This window comes from Nicotiana sylvestris, chromosome 5 (genome assembly GCF_000393655.2).
Source record: "Nicotiana sylvestris chromosome 5, ASM39365v2, whole genome shotgun sequence".
Taxonomy (NCBI): domain Eukaryota; kingdom Viridiplantae; phylum Streptophyta; class Magnoliopsida; order Solanales; family Solanaceae; genus Nicotiana; species Nicotiana sylvestris.
This window is the reverse complement of record NC_091061.1, coordinates 1769820-1792025: the sequence shown is the minus strand read 5'-3', so window position 1 is coordinate 1792025 and position 22206 is coordinate 1769820.

Here is a 22206-nt window from a genome sequence, read left to right as displayed (position 1 = left end):
TAAGAGACACGAATATTACTACTAACAATACTAACATGGTTAATCATTGTGATGATATAATTTATTAGACAAACAAGGCATAGGGGTAACTAGAAAATCGGCAATAGGAATCATTAAGGAGGAATATTCAAGTACGTGGCCCAGTCATCTCCTGGAGTATAGGGAAAATCCAGTTATCAAGAATGAGAATATTCTAGCACCTTGAATGCGATATGGGTTTCAAAAAAAACATGAAGTTGAATTGCACTTTTAACGTTAACTGACACAAGGAATCTATGTCACAAGCCCATGAGGATGTAAAGAATTGGAACACTTACAAGATTATCATATTTCAAACAGCTTAACCCTCCCTGATAATTGATCTTATATGAGAGATGTAAACATACAATAACTTGTCTTCCAAATAAATATGCTCATGATATGTGCAAAAATCTGAAGGCATCTAATCTCAACCTTTTACGGGTGAAACCACATAACTAGGACATCTTAATATTGGGACAAAATCATGTATTGGTTAGAGGGGTTCTAATGTTTAGCATGATGCTCCGAGGAGAAAGACAAATAACACTCCTACAGACCCAGAAAGGTGGAATACCAAGGGTAGCAAAACTCCCCACACATGACAATGACATAGTCAACAATTATAGAAGTCGAGTGTGTAAAGAATACCAAACTCAATGAGACAGTGCAAAATAATCATGGAAGGTTTGCAGATGTTCATGATGAATTCTCCATGGATTTTGACTTGAGAAAGGAAGTGTCATAGTGACACATAGAAGGGCATGTTATCTCGTGGTTATCGAACAAGTGTTGGGAAACTAGCACAATGAATTCACTAACTAAGGAATACAATTAACACGTTGTGGAGGTTTAAAGAGAAAATAATCATTTGTTATGAGCTGGACATGCTTCTGCTATATTAACTCTCAACTGCAATACACGACCACGTCACGAGAAACCATAATACTAGGAACAAGGTGAGCTACTTACTATGAGATGTCCCAAGTGGACTCAAAAGTTATACTAAGATGGCGACACAAGTTCTTCCTATGACGGGGATGTGAGGATCTCAATTTTTAGAGAGACTTTATGCATACAGTGGCCATTTTGATAGACATGCACTCATGTGATAGGTGCTAAGGTATGCTCTTATGTTACTAGACAGTGAGAAGCTTCCATGATGATACTCGCAAAAGAGTAGATTGACTGTTCAAACCATATAAGCCATATACATAACTGAGTAAAAGAGTGACTCGAGAAGGATCACAACTCTGGGATGCTTTGCATGAAACTTGACACCACATGTGTAAACTTTATGATGGTGCATGTATAGGCACAAACGAGTAGATGTTGTTCATTTAAATAAAAAGTTTCTGCAAGAAATTCATCGGGAATAGTCCTTTGTTGAGAATTTAGGAAAAGCAAGTGGGATGTATCAATAGTGTTATAACTCAATTCAGGAACATAATTATAGAGCTCAATTCCATATGAGGTTGTAAGTAAGAAAACTGTGATCGGGAGATTTTGTGAATAATACATCCCATTCAAAGTGCAAGTACATGCAATGTTTTGTGATTCAGATTCTTGCTAAGACCATATCTATGCAGGCTCCCAATACATGTGTACGTATATAATAAGGAATAGTATGTGGCGTTCAGAATGACGTACTAATGGGTCACTTACTTGGTGATTCTAGATTGGCGGAGCAGTGCCTTAACTGATCCACCCCGACTCTACATCTGTAACATACATTGGTAACATACTGATATACTACATGATCTGGTGGTGCAGAGACATTAATAGGAGCAAGGGTACTCCCCTTAGAAACAAGTTCTACCAATCCCTCCATGGCTCGATACATTCTTCTAACAAACTCTTGGGCAATCTCTCTCAGATTCAATGGTGGGGATATTCCCTCCTTACTGCTACAAACTCGTGGATTATGATTTCAAGATTACTCATCCTGAGAGTAAGACGTAGTGAGGAAATTGGTTCCCCATCTTGAGGGCTATATCGCACGATCTGGAGTATCAAAGAAAGGTGAAATTCCTAAATGTCCAAATAGCCTCCAACTTATAAATGTGGTCGACAACACACCGATAAGAAGGACTCTACTAGACACAGCTCCGAGACATCCTAGGACACTTTAAAATCTTAGGCTCTGATACCAAGTTTGCCATGCCCCAAAAACCGTGGAACGCAACCGGCACTCAACCGAGTAAACCCGACTGAGAAAGCCTATCAGATTTCATTCTACCCAAACTAGTTCATGAATAGAGAGGAGAGGGACTCCATTAATCATACTTAGTAAGCATTTTATTAACAACTTCCATTTTGTTTTCATTAGCCATTTCAACCATAATATCCAAAATATGACAATTTTTATAGATATGAAGGAAAACATATTTGCCGAATACCAATATTTCTAATATCAAACACCACCCACAATCTGTCTACGGAGCCACTAATTACAACTGAAGAGTAATATGGAAATGTCGGTAACAAGGCTCCGTCTATACCTCAAATACATCGTACAATATAAATAGATGAAACAGGACCCCGAAATGAAGTGGGGCTCACCAAATCAGCTGAAAGGAAGATGCATCACTAGTTGCAACCAATACTGCCTGCAATGGAATCACCTACATCCATTTAAAGATATAGCGCCCCCAGCAAAAGGGACATTAGTGCCATTGAATAGCACTACTATTTATAACTAAATACCATCTAGTTATAAAGAACTTTCATACAAGTATAAAGAGGAAATCATAAAGATAAAAAAGTTTCAAATAAGCACCATGTCAACACAGCAAGCCACCATCAATAATACCCAAATAACCAATTGAAACATAATGATTTTCAAGTAAGAAAATAGTATATATATATATATATATATATTGTTTGGGAGATCACTAGCACCGATATTACCACCGTCTTTGTTAGCACGGAGTACGATCACGCCCGATCAGCTAGGCCATATCCCCACGGAACAATGTGGTTTGACATAACCCAGTAAAATGCAATTCAGCAAGCTAACACCAGCTTCAAACACATAGCCAACTCGATAAACACCAAGATCTGACCTCACTGACTAAACCTCAAACCATTTCAAAGTCCAGACAAAGGAAAAAAAATGATTCAGAGAGTCAAAATTTCGAAGTGTAGAGCCAAGTCTCAATGGAACAGTAGCAGCTTTTCTTTTTCTGTATTTTTCTCCCTTAGGTCTCTTAGCTCTTGGATTTTCTTTTTTTTTTCTTTATTTTTCTTCAGCCTCAAGTAATTATGCCTTTATAGGCAAGTTACTAGGGTAGCCAATATATGCTAGGTTTTGCATTTTAGACCTCTTCTAACTTTCCTTTTAACTACTTAGCCCCTGACTTTTTGACTTTCTAACCAAGTTAAAGTCTAATATTCCCTAGAAGACCCCTACTAGAGGCTTCTAAATCAATTAACCAAGATTCCCTTATCCTAAACTTCCTAAATTACCCCAAGTTCCCTGAAATTACCCTCCTCTCACTTGGGTCAGGCTGGCTCAATGGCCTAGCTAGATTCCAAACCTGGGCATGAACAGATGGGCCTCTAATGCCCAGGTCTGCCTTACCCCAAACCCCAAGAAAGAAGTCTTAACCCACTATAGTGAAACAAACTCAAATCTCACATTAATAAGAAAAACACACAAAGGTTTAACCAGTCGAATCCTAAAGTAGTGAGCCTGATTACACAAATTAAATAAAACCACCACTAAGTAAAAAAAAAAAGAAACAGAAATCAAGAACCTGATTAAATTAATCTAACCTTGAAAATTAACAAACAGATCAAATCAAAGAAAAACAAAATACTAACTCTACTGAGTCAAATTCCACAATAGAAAGAGAATTGAATCGATTATCAAAACTAATTAGGCAAAATTCGTGGTTAAGCTAATCATGCCAAAAAACAGAATAAACATGGGAAATTAACACATAACAAAGAAACAAAGAGAGAGGGACGGAGAAGAGATGAAAGTGAATTTGAACTAAAAAGAAGAAGAAATGCAGGAAAAGGAAAAGAAACTGGAAATACCTAAAATTGGACAGGCAAGCCTTGAAGCTATTCCTTGAGCCTCAAATTTTGAATGAAATGGGTCTTAATCATGTGTTTTCAGGTGAAAACACATGAATAAGATCAATTTCTACCTCAATCTTCAATAACTCACACGATTTGAGTTTTTGAGTAATTAAGGTTCATCTTCGATTCAAGATTTGAGGCGTTCGGGGAGGATTCTGAAAGAACCATTTGTTGATTAGGGGAGAGGAGAGGAGACGAAGTTGTGGTGTAAATTTGAAGGCCATCAGAGACTTGCCACCGTTGTTAGGCGATTTTCGGCGGGCGGTGGATGGCGGAGATAGTGGGGAAAAATAGGGCGGCTAGGGTTTTGGGTCTCTAGGGTTTGGAGGTGAGAGACGAGGCTAAGGGGGGTAGGGGCATTTGAACATATTTATATTATTGACCCCCAGCTTCCCAGCCATTGGATGAAAGAACCTCAATGGCTGGGATCATTTCTCAATTAAATGGGGTCGTTTTGGATGGGAGGGATCTGGACCGGTTCAGGGGTAGTCTAGGCCGGGACGAGTTTTGGGTGAGCTTGGATGAGTTTGATTCGGGCTTGACAATTTTAAATAACTTCGGCCCAAATAGAAAATCTGATCTCTCTTTTCTTTTCAAAACCTTTTCCTTTTTTCAAAATTAATTCTTTTTGTTGTTTTTCTTTTTTTTCTTTTTCAAAATAATAATAAAAATTTAAATTAATTCCTAGAACCTAATTGACCTAAATACACTAATTAAGCCTAAATGATAATTATCAAAATTAATTAACCAAACAATTAAAAGGAAAAATACTCCAAATTGAAATTTAGAATGAAAAATGCAAATTAACTTATTTTTTGGTGATTTTCTTTTCTTTAAAACAACTTAATTACTAAACAATTATAAAAATGCAAAATTAACTCCTAAATGCATATGCAACACCCTTTTTTGTATTTTTTATTAATTAAACAAAAATAAAAATACACAGACAAATGCAAACAATTAACAGAAAATGCCCCGAAAATCCATAAAGTTGCAAATAATGAAAAGAAATTATTTTTTTTTTAAACTATGGGAGTAATTCATATAGGGCAAAAATCACGTGCTCACACCCCTTCAGTTGATTCAGTCCTAGTAGTACGGGATTATCCCGATGTGTTCCCAGCTGATCTTCCAAGCATGCCGCCTTATAGAGATACTGATTTTGGCATTGATTTGTTGTCGGGCACTTAACCCATTTCTATTCCTCCATATCGTATGGCTCCTCCTGAGTTGAAGGAGTTGAAGGATCAATTACAGGAATTGCTTGATAAGGGTTTCATTCGGCCTAGTGTTTCACCTTGGGGTGCTCCTGTCTTATTTTTAAAGAAAAATGATGGTTCTATGCATATATGTATTGATTATCACCAGTTGAACAAGGTTACAGTGAAGAACCGCTATCCTTTGCCTCGTATTAATGATCTGTTTGACCAACTTCGGGGAGCATGAATGTTTTCTAAGATTGATTTGCGCTCAGGTTACCATCAGTTGAAGATTTAGGAGCCAGATATCCTGAATACCACTTTTAAGACTCGGTATGGTCATTATGAGTTTCTTGTTATGTCATTTGGGCTGACCAATGCCCCAGTAGCCTTTATGCATTTGATGCACAGTGTATTCCGGCCATATCTTGACTCTTTTTTCATTATCTTTATTAATGAGATCCTGGTATATTTTCGGAGTCGGGAGGATCATGAGCAGCACTTGAGGACAGTGCTTCAGACTCTGAGGGAAAAGAAGTTATATGCAAAGTTTTCAAAATGTGAGTTTTGGTTGGATTCTGTGGCGTTCTTAGGACACGTGGTATCGAGTGGATTCGAAGAAGGTAGAGGAAGTGCAGAGTTGGCCTAGACCATCCTCAGCTATAGAGATCCGTAGTTTCCTTGGTTTGGTGGGTTACTCTCGTCGTTTTGTGGAGGGGTTTTCATCGATTGCAGCCCCTATGACTAGACTGACCCAGGAGGGTGCTCCGTTCCAGTGGACGAAAGAGTGTGAGGCGAGCTTTCAGAAGCTTAAGTCAGCTTTGACTACGGCCCCAGTTTTGATATTGCCTATAGGTTCGTGGTATTATACTGTCTATTGTGATGCCTCGAGAGTTGGCCTTGGAGCGGTATTGATGCAGGACGATAGGGTGATTGCCTACGCGTCCTGACAGTTAAAGATACATGAGAAGAATTATCCTATCTATGATCTTGAATTAGATGCCATTGTTCACGCCTTGAAGATTTGGCACCATTATCTATACGGTGTGCCTTGTGAGATTTACATTGACCATCAGAGCTTGCAGCAAGTGTTCAAGCAAAAGGATCTAAATTTGCGCCAAAGGAGGTGGTTAGAGTTGCCGAAGGATTATGAGATCACTATTTTATATCACATAAGCAAGGCCAATAGAGTGGCTGATGGCTTGAGTCACTGGGCAAAGAGTTTGGGGAGTTTGGCATATTTACCAGCATCGGAGAGACCTATGGCGATGGATGTTCAAGCCTTAGCCAGCCAGTTTATGAGATTGGATCTTTCGGAGCCTAGTCGGGTTCAAGCTTGCGTGATTTGTCGGTCTTCCTTATTTGATCGTATTAGGGAGCGACAGTTTGATGACCCTCATTTTCTTGTCCTTAAGGACAAGGTTCAATATGGTGATACCAGATATGTGACCATTGGCGAGGTTAGAGTATTGAGGATACAGGGCCGGGTTTGTGTACCCAATGTTGATGGGCTTCGGGAGATGATTCTAGGAGAGGCCCATAGTTCGCGGTATTCTATTCATCTGGGTGCCGCGAAGATGCCAGAATTTGCGGCAGCACTACTGGTGGAGGCAAATAAAGAAGGATATAGTTGGGTTTGTAGCTCGGTGCCTTAATTGTCAGCAGGTGAAGTATGAGCACCAGTGACCGGGTGGATTACTTTACCAGATAGAGATTCCAGAGTGGAAGTGGGAGCGTATCACCATGGACTTCGTATATGGGCTCCCACGGACTTTGAAGAAGTTCGATGCCATTTGGGTTATTGTGGATCGACTGACCAAGTCGACTCATTTCATTCTTGTGTGTACCACTTATTCTTCGAAGCGGTAGGCGGAGATTTATATCCGGGAGATTGTCCGTTTGTATGGTATTCCAGTTTATATCATTTCAGACAGAGTTACTCAGTTCACGTCGCGATTCTGGAGAGCCGTACAACAGGAGTTAGGTACGTGGATGGAGTTGAGCACGACATTTCACCCTCAGATGGATGGACAATCTGAGCGCACTATTTAGATTCTTGTGGATATGCTCCGTGCATGTGTGATGGAGTTTTAGGGTTCTTGGGATCTGTTCTTTCCATTGGCGGAGTTTGCTTACAACAATAGTTATCAGTCCAGCATTCATATGTCACCATATGAGGCTTTGTATGGTAGGCGATGTAGATCGCCGGTGGGTTGGTTCGAGCCGGGTGAGGCTAGATTATTGGGCACAAATTTGGTTCAGGATGCTTTAGAGAAGGTTAAGGTGATTCAGGATAGGATCTGTATAGCCCAGTCCAGACAAAAGAGCTATACGGACCGGAAGGTTCGAGATGTTTTCTATATGGTTGGAGAGCGGGTCCTGCTTCGGGTTTCGCCTATGAAATGCGTTATGAGATTTGGGAAGAAAGGGAAGTTGAGCCCGAGGTTTATTGGCCCTTTTGAGATATTGAGGCGAGTTGGGGACGTTGCTTATGAGCTTGCCTTACCTCCCAGCTTGCCAGGAGTTCATTTACTATTTCATGTTTCGATGATCCGGAGATATCACGGTGATCTGTCGCACGTGTTGGATTTCAGCTCAGTCTAGTTAGACAAGGATCTATCTTATGTTGAGGAGCAAGTGGCAATATTGGATAGGCAGGTTAGAAAGCTGAGGTCAAAGAACATTGCATCAGTGAAGGTTCAGTAGCGGGGTCAGCCGGCCGAGGAGGCGACCTGAGAGACCGAGTAGGATATGCGTAACCGTTACCCTCATCTTTTCACTACTTCAGGTATGTTTCTATGCTTGTTCGAGGACGAACGAATGTTTAAGTGTAGGAAGATGTGACGACCCGGCCAGTTGTCTTAAGAATTAACGCCTCGATCCCTTATTAACTAGTTTCCCCAAGTTTATTTTTGCTAATTTGATTTGCCTGGATGTTGGGTTTTAAGTTTCAGAGAGTTTTGGGACACTTAGTTCCTAAATGAGAGCTTAAGTGTTGTAAAATTGACCGTAGTCAGAATAGTGTGAAGACATCCTCGGAATGGAAATCCGTTGATTCCGTTAGCTCTCTAGGATGATTTTGGGGTTAGGAGCATATTCGGATAGTGTTTTGGAGGTCCGCAGCTAATTTAGGCTTGAAATGCCGAAAGTTGAATTTAGGAAGTTTCTGGTTCAATAGTGAGATTTTGATTCGAGTGTCGGAATGGAATTCTGAAAGTCTCAGTAGCTCCGTCATGTCATTTGGGATGTGTGTGAAAAGGTTCAGGTCATTCGGAGGTGGTTTGGTCAGGGTTTTGATCAAAACCAGAATTCGGAAGATTTTTGAAACTTAAGCTTGAATCCGATGTGTTTTGGGGAATTTGATGTTGTTTGTAGCGTTTTGAAGATAGGTACAAGTTTGAATGACATTTTGGGATATGTTGGTGCCTTTGGTTGAGGTACCGAAGGCCTCGGGTGTGTTTCGGATGCTCAACGGATCATTTCGAGTTGTTAGAAAGTTGCAGAATTTCAGGTTCAGGTGTTGCAGATATTTCTTCATCGTGATCGCATGTAGAGTATCACGATAGCGAAGGCTTAGGCGAGGCAAAGTGAATTTTGATCTTCGCGTTCGCGTAAAGAGGGATGCGAACGCATAGTTTTGAGCAAGTGTCGAATCGCTAACGGTTGGGCAAGGCCGCATTTGCGAAGAAGAAATAAGGCGGCAGAAGTTTGTCAATCATTCTCTATGCGGTCGCATGGAGCCAACCGCGATTGCGTAGGTTTGAGGGTGTTATGGAATCGCGTTCGCGGATGTGATTCCGCGTTTGCATAGAGTAATCTGTGTGAATTTTTTCTCTTTGCGATCGCGACTGATCTTACGCGATCGCGATTATGGAAATCCCTGGGCAGAATTTAAAAACCCAAAATTGATGGTTTAGACCATAATTCATATTTTGTACTTGGAAGCTCGGGAGATCACGGTTTTTGAAGGGATTTTCACCTGGGCGACTTGGTTATGTGATTATTACTCGGTTTAGACTAGTTTCCATGAATCTTCACTTAAATTCATCCTTTAATTTTGGAATTTTGGTAGAAATTTGGGGAAACATTCTTAGACCAAGAGTGTTTACCGTGAAAATGGTAACAAAAATTAGATTTGTAAATGGGATTCTAAAAATACGTGATCTATTCCCGAGCTAGTTTGAAATGGTGGTTAGTGCGAAAATGTGAAGTAAAACAATAAAGATCGAGTTAGCCAAAGCAATGATCGAACTAGTAAGGGGACGTTTCCCGGGTGCAAAGTTGGCCAGCAGGTACCTCGGAGCAGAGCCTCGAGCCTATCTCGGGTTTGTCGAGGGTAGTCAGGAAAGGGATAACACGCAAAGATATTGATCAATAAAGCTCTATACTACCAATCTTGAGCTAAATGAACGAAGAACAAATGAAGAAAACAATAAAGTGCAAAGGCGACCTCGAGGTCAATGAAGACAAATAGCTTAGAAAAGAGAGAGAGAGAGAGGGAGAGAGAGAGAGAGAGAGATTATTGCATAGTGGAGAAGTGGAGCAACATCAGTCCTTTACAAGTTAGGGTGAGTTCCCCTTATATATCCAAAGGGACTCGATAGAGTACATGTATATTTAATTATAAGAGTACAAAGATGGGACGGCTTGATGCAAGGCCTCACAGTAGGCTCCAAGTAGGCCGTCTTTGTCAGATGTAGCCATGTGCCTAGGGGACTTCCTCTTTTATCCCGGTTTCGGACCTTGCTTCCTTCTAGTTGAGCCTCGACGAGCCTTGAGGCCGAGAACTCGATCATGGCCTTCCACCCTCGGGGTATCGGGAAGGCTTTCAAAATGTCTTGAAAAGCAAAAAATCAAGTCTTCTAATTTTGCCGCGTATAGATAGTATCCGCGTTACTCATGACATGTGATGGGAAATGATTTCTGACACTCGAATCCTCGAGCTCCTTTTGACGACATTATGCTGGCTATTCGAATCGCGACGCAATCTTCTGTGACAAATGGCGTGTCTCGTAGGTCTCTGTTTGATGTTCTATCGTCTCCGCTCCTCAAGGCAAAAGTACTGCCATCGGTTCATTTTTTCAAGGAAGTAGTAATTACCTTCACCGGTCCATCTTCCAGGACATCGATGACCGTGGCGTTTTTCCCCTATAAATGAGGGCATTTTGTGGCATTGCATCCTCCATCTCAATATTTGTGCTGGTGTGCTTTGCTTCTTTCCTCCCATCATCGTCTTTTACCTTTGATCACCATGATGGAAGCTTTCTATCTCAAGGTTGTTTGGAGGAGTTCTTCCAGACCGCGTGGAGGCCTTCTGCTGGGGTCGCCCTTCATTGAACATAAACATGCTCCGATATTGTTGCGGTCGTCGAGATGTAAGTCACCGATGCTACCGTTGGCCCGAGATGGTGATGGATGGAGGGTTGTTTCACATTTTCATAGACGGCTATTCATTCCTAAGGCTCTTTCTTTCCCAAGGGGTAAAGTGGCACTGCCGGCCGTTGAGACAGGGGCCCGCCAAACCTTTAAGCTTTGTCTTTGGCAGGCCATGTCTCTTTTCTTTACCTCCTCTCGGTCCCCTTATTTTCCTCTTCTTTGTCTTCCTGGCAGATATCCTCCAGGGGATTGAGCTGGGAACCTATGGGAGGCGGAGGTCGAAGGAGTCACCCTCGAGGATATGTGCTCGAGGGTGTGGCGCCCGGGGATGCTGATACCGGAGACAGACCCTTAAGGGTGGATCGAGCGCCCAAATTTTATCCCATGTACATCCCCCTGTTCCCCTACTTCAGTTGTAGATGCTTGTAGGACTTTGTACTTTGTATGTAATGACCCTTCGAGGGCTTTCTAATCGAATGTTGTGACCCCTCAGGGGCTATTGTACTTGAATACTTCATAAATGAGAAATGAACTTTGTTGACCTCAGCTTTCGAAGTTGTTCTGCTTCTGTATGCCTTCATGCCCTGCGAGGCTCTTCGAATGTACCTTTCTATGTTGATGATTGTTGATATTTGACTTGGACATAAGTGTTTTCCTTGATTTTACGTCGATCGACATGGGTTCCTTTTGGTCTCGTTGTCGTATCTCGGGATAATCTCTTGGTCGGCCCGATAGATTGGTGCCATAAGAGTCTCCCGAGTTATGCTGAGTTCCAAGGCCTCTAGGGGTACTGCCCTGGACGTAGGCCATCCCTTCAGGCCGCATGAGATAGACTTTTGCTCCCCTCTTGGCGTTTGTTTACTTTTATGCCCTTCAGGGGTTTTGAGTGTCTCCTCTTGTTTACGGGTCATCGTAGTCTGCCATGATAGCTTGTTCTGGTCTCCAGCTCATTGGCAAGGTTCTTTCCCGAATTTTTTGTTGCACTTCGGATCGATAGAGGTCCGACCGGATAAGATCGAGATGTTGGGTCCTGCTAGTTCGTCTGGAGATCATGCGTTGAATTCCGGGGCCTTCGGGAATGCTACCCTCGATGAAGGTCATCTTCGGGCTCCGTGATAAGCCCTGTTGATCTTTAAGTGGATAACCCTTTCAGGGAGTGTAAGGTTGGATTCCATTTGTGGAGTTTATCTATGTTTGAGGTGCTTCTTTGGTACCTCATGGAGCTTTGGAGATCGGAGCTCCCAGGGTTTACTCCTCTAGAGAGGGAATTGCGTGCCCGGACGTTTGCCTTGCGTTTGGTGTTGGTGCTTTGGAGCTCATCGTGACCCTGTTTCTTGGGGGCTGGGGGCTCTGAATGCGAAATGATGTCTGGAGTCATGGAGATAATTCGTGCGGCTCATCAAGCTTAGTTGTTTGTTGGAAGATTTTTTTGGGTCGGGCATCTATCCGTCAATTTGTATCGAGGGTCGGAGCTTACATCTGGTAGGCGACCCGCCGTTGCTTATTGTATATAAGAGGGTTGGCTTCGGTCTATCTGCAAGACTTTACTATTTTTGGGTAGTTGCTCTCCTGTTTAGGCATAGGGCTCCCTATCTTTTAGAGTGCGGAAAGTGTTGATGCTTCTTTGCTTTATTTTGCTAATTCTGCCATAGTCATGGTGGCCACCTCGGAAGCGGTATGGCAAAGGGCGGAGAGTGCTGTCCCCGGAACCAGAAAGTCTAAAGATTTTGCTATGGAGACAACATCTTTGATAAGAGAGGAAAACCTAGAGATGGAGAGGCGATACTGCGGGTGGAGCAAGGGGGCGACATTGCGGGTGTTTGCCCCAAGTGAAGACATCGCGGACTCTGCTGATGGGTTATTGAGTGTGTACCTATACCCCTTTGCATTTGGGCCTCTTGATAAGGTCGTGCTCGATTGTTTCTTGAAGTATCGGGTTACCCTGGCACAGATCCATCCGGCATTTTGGCGAACGATGCTGATGATGAGTTTCTTTGCGGAGAAGGCGAAACTTGAATTCATGCTCGACCATCTCATCAGGCTATATCGGCCTTTTTATCATCGAGGGTTGTTGACCTTGAGGGGTCGTTCGCCTATGCCCTTCATTGTTGATGATGAGGAAGGCGGAGATCGAGAGTGGGCTGAGACTGCTTGGGCTGGCGATAATGATTCTCACTCTATGTCCTTGGGTTGCATTGTGATTTTCCGGGTCCAGTCTCTGAGTTGCATTGTGATTTGAGCTGTAATTGACCCGTTAATTTTTCCGGGGGTTCCGATTGGAGATAATGTCATCGATGTCACGCTCTTGGGAGCGTTATAATTTTTGGGTCCAGTATCCTAGTCGCGTTGCACTCAAGCTGTAATCGACCCTTAAATCTCGTTTGAGCTCTAGGCCAGCGACGATGGCCTTTATGTTGCTTGGTCATTGAGATCTTTTGGTATGAGGCCCGGAGGCTTTGCTTAGCCGGAGACAATGGCACTAACACTGTTTGGTCACAGGGACCTTTTGATGTGAGGCCCGGAGGCTTTGCTTAGTCAGCGACAATGGCACTTATGCTGTTTGGTCGCGGGGAACTTTAGATGTGAGGCCCGGAGGCTCTGCTTTGGTTAACTGTTTTGGATCCGGTCGTCGAATCGGGTTACGACTCGAGCTCACTTTAATCCCCAAGTTTTCAATTTTTAGGCTGGCGACAATGGCTTTTACACTACAGGTCGTAGAGACCTTTTGGTGTGAGGCCCGGAGGCTTTGCTTAGCCAACGACAATGGGACTTATGCTATTTGATGTGAGGGCCGAAGGCATTTTGTAGGTTTTCTTTCCTCTCGTTAAGGTCTTATTGATTATTTTGCCTGACCCGTCGTCGCTTATAAAAGAACCTCGATTTCAAGTAGTAGTCGGCGATGTTTTGAGCACCTCGAAAGGTTCATAGCTGGTAGGTCGAGTAGATCGATGTTTTTGTGATTTTGGAGCCGACGTAGTCGGGACTCGTTTTTTGCCTGTTGAGGGAAGCTGGTATTTAACCGGTTCTTTCCGAAGTAGATTCGGAGGATTTTTTAGCAACAATCGGGCGTCCTCGAGTCGTGTTTTTTGGGCTGAAGCAGCCATTTCGATCGGAGTCGTGTGCATTTGGCCGGGGCCATTTTTGATCCCGAGAAGCCGTTTTAGGTGTCTATGCCGAGGTTATGCCCTTTAGGGATTCTTACAAATGCGACGTATAACCTAAACTACGGGATTTTTCATTCCTATTGAGGTCTTACAGTTTGCCATGCCTATTGAGGTATTACTGTGTATGGAGAATAAATCTTGTTTTGCCGAGGCTTCTTTTTTGGTCTTACAATTTCGAATTTTCCAGTACGTGGAGATTGGCGGCAGTCTCCGAGTCATCGAGTTGTTTAATCCTGAAGACCGCTTCTTGTGAGCTCAGAGCTGCAACACAATGGCTTGGTGAGCCCGGCGGTTCGACCCTGAGGTCGCCCGGATACCGGATCTTTTAATTCTCCAGGTATCGCGAGATATATCTGGAAGAGAGGTTTTTTGCTGTGAATAAGCCGAAATAATCTTCTTTGAGGCGTAGAATGCCTAAATAATATTTTTTATGGCTTGGAGAGAATATAAACCGTAAATACATATTGCCATGTTGCCGTGAGTCTGGTCCACACGGGTGTGACTTCCCTGGTTATCCGATGTGCTTTGTATGACTCCATACTAGAACATTTCAGAGGATCACGATCTCGTCGGGTCCCTTCTCCGGCGATGTGCAGTTCTGCTAATAATCTTATTGGCGGAACCCTCTTCTTGTTTGAAACCCGGTCGAAAGAAGAATGCCCGGAGGGCCCCATGGTGGTTGCGGATCCTCAAGTGGGATCCATAGCTGCTGAATGCCTCAGCTGGCTACCTACGTACGAATTAGCAACAAGAAGGGAAAGGAAATAATAAAAATGAGGTTGTGTTCCGGGGAACAAGCCCCGCGGCAGTCGTCTTCCTCGTCTGGCTAGGCCCGATCGAAGATGTGATTATCCTTACCTTTTGATCTCATTCGAGGGCAACGTCAGTCATGGGCATAAGGCGAGGGATCCTCTCTTACCGCTTCTAGCTAGATGCTTTAAGCCCTGCGTTTGTCGCGGGGTTTGCACCTTTGGCTGAGCAGGGCCGGAGTCACGTCCCGAGCGATGTATTTGCCGTTGTCTGTACAAAGGGTCTACCCCCTGTGTCACTTCATGTACCAACTTGTGTTCGGACGGACCGTGTGGGAGGAGCTATTTGGTCGTTGTGACAATCTCCATTAGGAAACTATCAGAGGTCCGACCCGAGAGTGACCTTCGGCCGGATAGTTCTATTGTCTTCATTCTAACCTCGTCGGTATAATTTTGGCCGATCCACCTGTACTCATAAATGCATGTCTTATTTTAAATGAGTCGAATGAAAGAAGGTATTACCAATACGTTAATGCGATGCCGAGGTGGAATCTCGGCGTCCTATTCCTAGGGCGAGGGGGTGTCCTTTGGGAGCATTTTTCGGGATCGTCCTTTTCTGTTGACGGGCACTTGCATTCTACATTCTATGGATCTTCGTAGGGTGCCGCCATCCTTTAACAGTTGTGATGATGCGTTGCGGCTCTTCGGTCCTGTTTTTTCCGATATCCCTTCGTCCGTGGAGCTGGATCCGGGTTTGCCCGTTTGGCGACACTTTGTGGCGACATTGGTTGAATGGCGTAGTCGCTGATCTTTTGGTTCTGTAACTCCGAGCATTTCGTGATTCTCGTGGTGGGCCATGGTTTCCTTGGAGGGGTATTGGTTGCATAGATCCGAGACACATGGAGTTCTCGGCTTCGCTTATGGTTACCAATATGCTTGGAACCGCAACGTTGAAGTCGAGCTCTATCGGGAAAGGTTTCCTTACCGGCAGTGTCTTGTTGAATCTGGCATAATTAGAGGTTCCCTGGGGGAGTTGTCCTCGGGCTAATGCCCTATTGCTATGAGACGTGCTGTACCTCGAATCGTCTCTTCCATTCGTGCCGCATGGACAATGGCTCCATTCATTCAGTGTCAGCTTCTCTGCTGGCAATCTACCTGGATATGCCGAACCCGAGGAGGTTTTTTTAGGGTCGTCTACGGCCTCTACTTGGGCCTGGCATTGGTTGTTGGCATCCGACCAAGCCTCAACTGGATATTCGGCCAAGCTTGGCTTGAAATGCTCCGGAATTGCCGGGTATGCTTTGTTAGGGTTTTGGGCGAAGGTCCGTGCCACTCCACTACCTAGGACCGGGAATGGTCCTGTTTGTCCTGTTTGGGAGCGGGGTGCAGCTTCTCGCGACACTTTTTTTCTTATTCTCCCGGCCTTCGGTGCATTGAGACCTCTAGGCATTATTTTAATGGCGCCAACGTGTGCTTCTATGGACTGCGCTAGTATGGTGAGCAAGCCTTCGAGATCAGGTGACGAACAATGGTGCTGCATTATGGTTTCATCTGAGGGAGTTTCTTCAAATCTCCTTATCGGGACGGGCCTGAGTTCTTAATTTTGGAGGTCTCTATTTCTGGATGGACGTGCATAAGTGGTGGTGCGCCCGTGAGGACTTGGGGTCCTATCACTCCTGGGGGATTTCACCGTTTCCGACTTTCGCAAAATGAGTTCCGGGATCGTATCTTCGGGAGACGGTTGTTGTAGGAGTATCCGCGAGCATGATTCGATTTTTACGATAATGTCTTCCAGCATCCTTACTGCTATAGGATAGGTTGTCGGTTCGTCGTCGCCCGATGCCTCGGGTACTGGCTCGAAGCATGGAGATATTTTGGGTGCTGCCACACTGAGAGTCTCCGGGCGTCTTTGTAGCTGAGAGATATCCAAATGTTGTTCCTGCAACATTTCAAAAATAATACGAAGATTAACTTCCCGTACTACCTGGGCTGGGATTTTTTGGGCTTTCTGTTGGTTAACGTGCTGCTAGCCGCCATCGGTGCGTGAGACTTTGTTAACTTGTTGTGCGGCGTACAGATCCACATTTGCTCGAACAGATCTAGATGCGTTATCAAGGTCCTCTGGTGTCGCGCCAGCCGTTAGGACGGCCATGCTGTTCTCTTTGCGATTTTTGGGGTTACCGTCCTCGATTTCCCTTATCGAGCTGATCGTTATACTGAAATCGAAAGATCTTAGGCAAGAAAAAGTGTGAAAGATATCGTGTGTTTAAGTGACGAAACTAACAAGAGAATAATCACTATTATTTTTAGCCCCACGGTGGGCGCCAAACTGTATACCATGAAAATGGTAACAACAATTAGATTTGTAAATGGGAATCTAAAAATACGTGATCTATTCCTGAGCTAGTTTGAAAGGGTGGTTAGTGCTAAAATGTGCTAAAATTTGAAAGGGGATGTTTCCTAGGCACCAAAGTTGGCCAGCAGGTACCTCAGAGCCGAGCCTCGAGCCTATCTTGGGCTTGTCGAGGGTAGTCGGGAAGGGGATAACACGCAGAGATATAGATCAATAAATCTCTATACTACCAATCTTGAGCTAAATGAACGAAAAACAAATGAAGAAAACAATAAAGTGCTAAGACGACCTCGAGAGCAATAAAGACAAATAGTTTAGAAGAAAGAGAGAGAGAGATATTATTACATAGTGGAGAAGTGGAGCAACATTAGTCCTTTACAAGGTAGGGTGAGTCCCCCTTATATTGCCTAAGGGACTCGATAGAGTACATGTATATTTAATTATAAGAGTACAAATATGGGACGACTTGACGCAAGACCTCACAGAAGGCTCCAAATAGGCCGACTTTGTCAGATGTAGCCATGTGCCTAGGGGACTTCCTCTTTTATCCCGGCTTCGAACCTTTCTTCCTTCGAATTGAAACTGGATGAGCCCTGAGGCCGAGAACTCAATCGTGGCCTTCCACCCTCGGGGTCTCGGGGAAGGCTTCCAAAATGTCTTGAATAGCAAAAAATCAAGTCTTCTAATTTTTCCGCGTACAAAGAGATTGGGTTTTGACTGGGTATTTGACATCGGGTTGGGATAATTTTTATACGGTTAGACTCGTGAGAGTGTGAGAATTTTGAAAATATAAATTTTACCCGATTCCGAGACGTAGGCCCAAGGGGCATTTTTGTCATTTTACCTAATTGTGTGTGGTAAAATCGGAGGAGTTTATTTCCCGCCATCGAGGTACGTTCGGAGTACCCCTAACGACACGTCGAGGATATAAGATCGCGGTCGAGCTCCTTATCTCGAGCATAACCCGCGGCTCTATAGTGGCTCGAAGGTTAGAGGACTTGTCCGCAACCTAGCAGATGTCACGCAGACGATAAGCTCCCAAGAGGATAGCCCGAGCCAACAGGATCTAGTCTCTTGTCCAGGCGTCCCATCCCTGTATCTTTACATTTAATTCACCCTGTACTATATCGAGTCCCCTCGCCTATATAAGGGGTATTCGCCCTACCTTGTAAAGGACTGATGTTACTCCACTTCCCCACTATGCAATAATATCTCTCTCTCTCTCTCGATCTCTCTCTTTCTTTTAAGCTATTTGTCTTCATTGACCTCGAGGTCACCTTAGCACTTTATTATTTTCTTCATTTGTTCTTCATTCATTTAGCTCAAGATTGGTAGTATAGAGCTTTATTGATCTATATCTCTGTGTGTTATCCCCTTCCCGACTACCCTGGACAAGCCCGAGATAGGCTCGAGGCTCGGCTTCGAGGTACCTGCTGGCCAACTTTGCGCTCGGGAAATGTCCCATTATTGGTTCGATCATTTTTTTGGCTAACCCGATCTTTATTGTTTTGCTTCACATTGTAGCACTAACCACCCTTTCAAACTAGCTCGGGAATATATCATGTATTTTTAGATTCCCATTTACAAATCTAATTATTGTTACAATTTTCATGGTAAACACTAATTTCGCGTATTAGCTTAGAATTAAATCGTAGAATCAGTTACTTGAGGTGTTATTTATAATATGCAATTGAATCTAATAGATTTAGGTCAATTGGAGTCGGATACTCGTGGCAATAGCGTGATTTCGGACTGATTTTGAGTCGTTTGAGGTAAGTGGCTTGTCTAACCTTGTGTGGGTGACCTTCCTCTTAGGATATGATATGTTTGATATCTGAAATGCCTTGTACGTGAGGTTACGAGCGCGTACTTGAGCTAATAGTTGAAAACCCAATTTTTCCTTAAGTTATTTCAATGAAATTCTTGTCCTGCTTTATTATACTTGCAAATTTAGCATGTTGTTAGTTAGAAAAGCATGTTTAGTTGACTTAAATTGCCTTGATTGCATTACGTGAAGTATGTTAGGCTATAATTACTTGTTGCTTGATAAAAGATTTCCATTTCTGAATATCATCTTGTTGTTGCTGTGTATTTACATTTGGACTATGGATGTGGGATTCTAGTAGCTCTCTCTTGTTTGTTTACTTTGGGACTATGGGTTAGATTCCCGGTAATCCCCCTTCATAGTTATATGGAACTATGGGAATGCCCGGTAAATTCCCCCAGTATTGGGTATTTACGTTAGGGACTACGGATCGAGATTCTGGTAGGTCCCCACGCATTGATAGTTGGACTACGGGACGGTCTTTCACACTTTTTCTTGCCCAAGATCTTTCGATTTTAGGTTAATGATCACATCGATAAGGGAAATCGGGGACGATAACCCCAAAAATAGCAAAGAGAACAGTATGGTTGTTCTAATGACTGGCGCGACACCGCAAAACCTTGATAACACATTTAGATCAGTTCGAGCAGACGCGGGTCTGTACGCCGAGCAACGGGGTAACTAAGTCTTGTGCACTGATGGCAACACACAGCATATTAACTAATATAAATCTCAAAAAATCCCAGCCCGGGTAGAACAGGAAGTTAATCTTCGTATTATTTTTGAAATGTTGCAGGAACAACATTTGGTTATCTCTCAACTACAAAGCTGCTTAGAGACTCACCGCGGCAACACCCAAAATATCTCCACGCTTCGAGCCAGTACCCGAGGCATCAAGAGATGAAGAACTGACAACCTATCCTATGGCAGTAAGGATGCTGGAAGACCTTATCGTAAAGATCGAATCATGCTCGCGAAGACTCCTACAGCAACCATCTCCCGAAGACACGATCCCAGAACGCATTTCGTGAATGTTGGAAATGGCAAAATCCCCCAGGAGTGATAGGACCCCAAGTCCTCACGGGCACATTACCACTTAAGTACGCCCATCCAGGAAAAACGACCTCCGAAATGAAGAACTCGGGCCCATCCCAATAAGGAGATTTGAAGAAACTCCCTCGGAAGAAACCATGACGCAGAGCCATTTTTCGGCACCTAATCTCGAAGACTCGCTCACCGTACTAGCACGGTCCATAGAAGCACACGCCGATGCCATTAAAATAATACCGAGAGGGCCCAATGCACCGAAGGCCGTGAGAAGAAGAAATAAAGTGTCACGGGAAGCCACAGCCCGCTCCCCGACAGGACACACGGAACCACTCCCAGTCCCGGGTAGTGGAGCGGCACGGGCCTTCGCCCAAAACACAAACAAAGCATAATCGGTGACTCCAGAGCGATTTAGGCAAAGCTTGGTCGAATGTCTGGTCAAGGCTTGGTCGGATGCCAGCAACCAACACCTGACCCAAGTCAGGGCCATGGACGACTCTCGAAAAACCTCCTCGGGATCGGCATATCCGGGCAGATCCCCAGTAGAGGAGCTAACACCGAATAAATGGAGCCATCATCCACACAACACTAACGGAAGAGACGATTCAAGGTACAATGCGTCTTGCAACAACAACGTAGTAGCCCGAAGACAGCACCCTCGAGAAACCTCCAATAGTACCAGATTCAACAAGACGCAACTGGCAAGGAAACCTCGCCCGATAGAGCTCGACTTCAACGTTGCAGTTCCAAGCATAGTGGTCACCATAAGCGAAGCCGAGAACTCCAAGCAGCTCGGGTCTATCCAACTAAGACCCTTCTAGGGAAACCGGGGTCCGCCATGAGAATCATGAGACGCTCAGAGTTACAGACCCAAAAGGGCAACAACTACGCCATTCAACAAAGGTCTCTAAACGAGAAAACCCGGATCTAGCTCCACGGACAAAAGGAGATCGGACAAAACAGAACCAGCGAGCCGCAGCACATCGTCATAGCTGTTAAAGGATGGAGGCCCAAGGGGCATTTTTGTCATTTTACCTAATTGTGTGTGGTAAAATCGGAGGAGTTTATTTCCCGCCATCGAGGTACGTTCGGAGTACCCCTAACGACACGTCGAGGATATAAGATCGCGGTCGAGCTCCTTATATCGAGCATAACCCGCGGCTCTATAGTGGCTCGAAGGTTAGAGGAATTGTCCGCAACCTAGCAGATGTCACGCAGACGATAAGCTCCCAAGGGTATAGCCCGAGCCAACAGGATCTAGTCTCTTGTCCAGGCGTCCCATCCCTGTATCTTTACATTTAATTCACCCTGTACTATATCGAGTCCCCTCGCCTATATAAGGGGTATTCGCCCTACCTTGTAAAGGACTGATGTTACTCCACTTCCCCACTATGCAATAATATCTCTCTCTCTCTCTCGATCTCTCTCTTTCTTTTAAGCTATTTGTCTTCATTGACCTCGAGGTCACCTTAGCACTTTATTATCGAGGTCACCTTAGCACTTTATTATTTTCTTCATTTGTTCTTCATTCATTTAGCTCAAGATTGGTAGTATAGAGCTTTATTGATCTATATCTCTGTGTGTTATCCCCTTCCCGACTACCCTGGACAAGCCCGAGATAGGCTCGAGGCTCGGCTCCGAGGTACCTGCTGGCCAACTTTGCGCTCGGGAAATGTCCCATTTTTGGTTCGATCATTTTTTTGGCTAACCCGATCTTTATTGTTTTACTTCACATTTTAGCACTAACCACCCTTTCAAACTAGCTCGGGAATATATCATGTATTTTTAGATTCCCATTTACAAATCTAATTATTGTTACAATTTTCATGGTAAACACTAATTTCGCGTATTAGCTTAGAATTAAATCGTAGAATCAGTTACTTGAGGTGTTATTTATAATATGCAATTGAATCGAATAGATTTAGGCCAATTGGAGTCGGATACTCGTGGCAATAGCGTGATTTCGGACTGATTTTGAGTCGTTTGAGGTAAGTGGCTTGTCTAACCTTGTGTGGGTGACCTTCCTCTTAAGATATGATATGTTTGATATCTGAAATGCCTTGTACGTGAGGTTACGAGCGCGTACTTGAGCTAATTGTTGAAAACCCAATTTTTCCTTAAGTTATTTCAATGAAATTCTTGTCCTGCTTTATTATACTTGCAAATTTAGCATGTTGTTAGTTAGAAAAGCATGTTTAGTTGACTTAAATTGCCTTGATTGCATTACGTGAAGTATGTTAGGCTATAATTACTTGTTGCTTGATAAAAGATTTCCATTTCTGAATATCATCTTGTTGTTGCTGTGTATTTACATTTGGACTATGGATGTGGGATTCTAGTAGCTCTCTCTTGTTTGTTTACTTTGGGACTATGGGTTAGATTCCCG